This window comes from Octopus bimaculoides, chromosome 5 (genome assembly GCF_001194135.2).
Source record: "Octopus bimaculoides isolate UCB-OBI-ISO-001 chromosome 5, ASM119413v2, whole genome shotgun sequence".
NCBI classification, from domain to species: Eukaryota; Metazoa; Mollusca; class Cephalopoda; order Octopoda; family Octopodidae; genus Octopus; species Octopus bimaculoides.
Genome location: NC_068985.1, coordinates 76,396,200 through 76,401,411, shown reverse-complemented (window position 1 = coordinate 76,401,411; position 5,212 = coordinate 76,396,200). Strand labels below are relative to the sequence as shown.

The 5,212-nt window shown below is 33.1% G+C and overlaps 1 protein-coding gene across 1 annotated transcript in view; it reads right to left on the bottom strand.

Annotated features, from left to right (window-relative positions):
• Positions 1-3,644: 3,644 nt before the first annotated feature.
• The window catches only part of LOC106880610 (kin of IRRE-like protein 1), an 87,079-nt gene continuing 85,511 nt past the window's right edge, over positions 3,645-5,212 (bottom strand). Inside the window, exon 17 of the mRNA XM_052967798.1 lies at positions 3,645-3,893. The gene's annotated coding sequence lies outside the window, so the exon portion shown is untranslated. The remainder of the gene's footprint in view (positions 3,894-5,212) is intronic.

The window sequence follows — 5,212 nt, the reverse complement described above, 5'->3', positions numbered from 1 at the left end:
ATTCTAGTTATTTATAATATAATATAGGATAAAATCTTTATAAGAATTTATCAAGTAATATATATTTATGGGGAAAAAACGATGAGTTTTTTTTCCTTATGGGGTTTTTTCACGCTGACTACTTGATAAATTCTTATAAAGATTTTATCCTATATTATATTATAAATAATTAGAATATATTCAGTGCTGAATATTATTCTGTATTAGTACGTGTTACTGAGATGCAACCGGATAAATTCTAACCTCTTTTACGGATATATAATGATGAACAGAAGTCCTCGTATTATGTTGGGTACATCGTGGTATGTTTATTTTTGTTTATTTTTTATGTGTCTCGACCATACGTGTACTGATGAACAAAAGATGCAGCTTACTTCACAGTTTTTGGTGTATTAATTGAGAAACCAGTGGTTTGCCGTTAAGTTAAATGTTTTTAGGAGATTAATTTTTGAAAGTTGCATTCCCTCGCTTTCGATAAATATGTTGCTTATTTTTTGGTAGTTTTTGACTTATTTAGTCCCTCTACGCGTGAGGCATTACTATATAGTTAATGCCCTTATATAAATTATATATATTTATGGGAAAAAAACGATGAGTTTTTTTTTTCCTTATGGGGTTTTTTCACGCTGACTACTTGATAAATTCTTATAAAGATTTTATCCTAATTATATTATATATATATATATATATGTACATATTTTCTAATCTAGAGTTTAAAAGTTTTACAGATACAATTGAACTTTTTTTTCTAACATGATAATTATACTGCATAATTCCTAAATTTTCTACACAAACATAATTTATGCTTCAATAAATGTTTATCACAGCAATATATGCTTACATTGCCAATAGTAAGTATATATTGTTACTGTATTAAAGAGATGTTACAACTTTGAAATGAATACTTGAGACATGAAAAAAAAACCCATCAGATGCACAAGTTTGGGATTCATTTCAGTTTCTAATTCTTACTAAGCTATTTGTTTCTTTTTATTCATTATTATTATTATTATTAAGACGAAGAGCAAGATGTGACTGCAATAGATATTTTATTGGTTGAACAATATTCTGACAGCAAGCCTGTCTTTGTTGAGTTCAAAATAAAAAGTGATAAAAATTCATAATTATAGAATTATGAATTTTTATCACAAACAGGCTTGCTGTTGAAATATCTTTCAACCAATAAAATATCTATTGCAACCACATCATGCTCTTCATCTTGTCTGTTTACCTTTGTGAAGAGTTATGTCAATCCTTTTAAAATATTATCATTATTATTATTATCATTGTCACCATCATAAGAAAAATCTTACTCAAATAAATTCTACAGAAATAAAAAAATTTATCAGAAAAGTGCCTTACACCAGTTTGTTGTCAGTGTTATTTCATTATATATTTACTAACAGTAACCATGGAAATTGCACAGTTATTTTAATAACTATAAAATACCTGGAAATTTATTGAGAACAATGCAATCCATAATTTCATTTGAAATTGTATTTTCTTCTGAAGCATTTGACTTTTGAGATGGTGAAAGTTTTCTTAGGTAGCGTGGAAAGTACAGTCTTAGAAAAGAACATTGTCAGAAATTGTATTATTTGTTTTGCACTTGGCATCTCTTCTACTTTCAGAAACCATTATCCATTATTGTTATTTTTACTGCAAAAACTGAATATGTTCTACAAAGATTTTTTTTAACCAATAGTCCACTAGTGTTGATGTATTTATGTCCCCCGTAACTTAGTAGTTCAGCAATAGAGACCAATAGAATAAGTACCAGGCTTAAAAAAAAGTAAGTACTGGGATCAATTCATCTGATTAAAAATTCTTCAAGGCAGTACCCCAGCATGGCCACAGTCTTAATGACTGAAACAATTAAAAGATAAAAGATATTTACATATTCTTTTCTACTCTAAGCACAAGGCCCAAAATTTTGGGGGAGGGGTTCAGTCAATTAGATTGACCCAGTATGCAACTGGTACTTAATTTGTCGACCCCGAAAGGATGAAAGGCAAAGTTGACCTCAGCGGAATTTGAACTCAAAACGTAAAGACAGACGAAAAGATTTAGAAATAATACATTTCTAAATCTCTCAGGGAGATTTATGCAGTAGTGATACGATGAAGTAGCTGTATGCTGTCAACTTAATGTGACAGTCCCCTGAAGGGAATAATACTACTGTTGGTTAGACCTCGGAAGCTGCACCACTTCCTATCGGCCTTGACACATTTCCTGTGTCCTTATGTTTCCCTTGTAAACATAAGGACACAGGAAATGTGTCATGGCCGACAAGAAGTGGTGCAGCTTCCTAGGTCTAACCAACAGTAGTATTATTCCCTTCAGGAGACTGTCACATTAAGTTGACAGCATACAACTACTAGACGAAAAGATGTTTACATATTATTAATCCTTCATCTTCCTCATGTACCATTCCTACAGACATCAGCAATCATGGACCTCGAAATCCTCTTATTCTTATACATCTTAGCATGTTATTAAACCATCTTTCTCAAACCCCCTGGTAAGGCTTCCTCAGTGTCCTCTCCCCTTCAGTTTCTTGTGTTGCTCATTGAGTGTGCATAACTTTTTTCTTCTCATACGATGTCCAATGACCTGTTATCTCTTTATATTGTCACCAAGATGTCTGCACCCATGCTGGAGCACCGCCTTTAGTCGAATCAAATCGACCCCAGGACTTATTCTTTGTAAGCCTAGTACTTATTCTATTGGCTTCTTTTTGCTGAACCGCTAAGTTACAGGGACGTAAACACACCAGCATCGGTTTTCAAGCGATGGTGGGGGGACAAACACAGACACACAAACATATATATATATACATATATACGACGGGCTTCTTTCAGTTTCTGTCTACCAAATCCACTCACAAGGCTTTGGTCGGCCCGAGGCTATAGCAGAAGACACTTGCCCAAGGTGCCACGCAGTGGGAATGAACCCGGAACCATGTGGTTGGTAAGCAAGCTACTTACCACACAGCCACTCCTATGAATTTGAAACAGGTTATGGTTTTTAAACTTTGTTCTTTCTCATCCATTTATAAGCATATCAAGGCATTTAAGAACATAACATATTTTATAAAATGTTAATATTTTCTCTTTAATGGTATTTAGCACAAGCTGAGAATAACGAGTCTCGTTTAAGAGCACTATTTAACCCTTTAGAAACCAACCCACCTGAGATCATCCCTGTTTTTATGACACAAAATTTATGTTTTAAAATTATCCAAATTAAAACCTGCCATCAAAATTATGTGATTACAATGAGAAAATTATTTTACTAAATTCTTCATTAATTAAAATTTTTTTTATATGATATATAGATAATACAAAACCACATTAAAATACAAATCTCAAACTGAAGAAAATACAAACAGTAGCAAAAAAAAAAAAGAAAGGAAACAAGAAGAAAAGGGGGAAAAAGGAAGAAAAGGGGGAAAGAAATTTTAAAATGAATTGAAATAAAGGCAATGTCTTTCAAGAGAAATATGGTAACCAAGATAAGAAAGGGGTTAAAAAGGTTTCAGTCAGGTCTGTAGCTTAAATTATATTTTTAACAACTAATTTGTAACAGTGAAATCTAATGGTAAAAAGAGTTTTTGAAATGTTCATAATTAAAAATGAAGAAAATTTTTAATTATTTAAAATATCTTTTTATTAAAATAAACATACAACATAATGCTCTATTCAAGCATAATGAATTTAATCAATATCCACCATGTGGTGGAAATAGTACATATTAAAAGTGTCACTGATGAACCTATATGAGCTAAATTTCTTGAAAGAGGAGGGTATACGGTTCATCCAGTTCCTACACCTCTTTCTAGCTGTCTTATAAAAGAAAAAGACACATTGGTTAATGTAGTCTGAAAAGAATACCTGAAAAGAAAGGTGTGAGTTAGTGACCCCTTCTTGTAATGTTATCTGCAACTAACAGAGTCTTCTTTTCTTTGTTTATTTCAAAGATTAATGGTGGATTCTATGTCAGTGTCAATAATGAGCACTCAGTTGTTTGAGCAACTGAATTCCTCAGGCATTAATGCAATTCTCAAATTCAGTCAATGATACATAAATAGAAAAGGCTGAGACAAAAAGAAAGAGAAGAATCAACCTTGTACTGGATTGGTTGGTATTTTATTTACCAACCTCAAAAAGATGAAAGGTAATATTGACTTTGGTGGGATTTGAACTCAGAGAACTGGAATAGAAACTACAAAATATTGAATCCATCTCTTTTGTGACTCAATCAATCTACTACCTTTTTAAAGAGAGTACAAGGGTACAAAAATAAATAAAATCATTAAGTAAACAATCTTGCAAATATCTTTTCTTAACAGTTTTCTTATTTCTTTACTACCCACAAGGGGCTAAACACAGAGGGGACAAACAAGGACAGACAAACGGATTAAGTCGATTACATCGACCCCAGTGCATAACTGGTACTTAATTTATTGACCCCGAAAGGATGAAAGGCAAAGCTGACCTCAGAGGAATTTGAACTCAGACCGTAATGGCTGACGAAATACCACTAAGCATTTCGGCTGGTGTGCTAACGTTTCTGCCAGCTCACTGCCTTTTCTTAACAGTTTTCTTATTTCTTTATTGCCCACAAGGGGCTAAACATAGAGGGGACAAGCAAGGACAGACAAAGGGATTAAGTTGATTACATTAACTCCAGTGCGTAACTGGTACTTAATTTATCAACCCCGAAAGGATGAAAGGCAAAGTTGACCTCGGCTGAATTTGAACTCAGAACATAATGGCAGACGAAATACCGCTAAACATTTCGCCCGGCATGCTAACGTTTCTGTCGGCTCGCCGCCTTTTCTTAACTGTTTTCTGCATACCTTATTCATTGGTGCATGATGACATGCTCTTTATAGTTTTAAATGCATCAAAATATTATTCCACTGTGTCTATATTGTTTTATTGTGATGGGAGACCAAGCATCATAGGCTAGGAAGCCTAGTGAGCCTAACTCATTATGTACAAAAATTATTTCTTATAACAAAATATTGAAAACAAGCCAAGCTGTCAGTCTCTTAGCACAAGCTGACAAAAATATTGCTTTTCTATTTATGTAACATGTAACATCAGCAGTTATATAGGGAGGTCACATCATAGTGCTACACCTTCTTCCCCAGTATACATAACTCATACCTGATTTATGCCAAACATTGTTTAATGACTGTGTTATC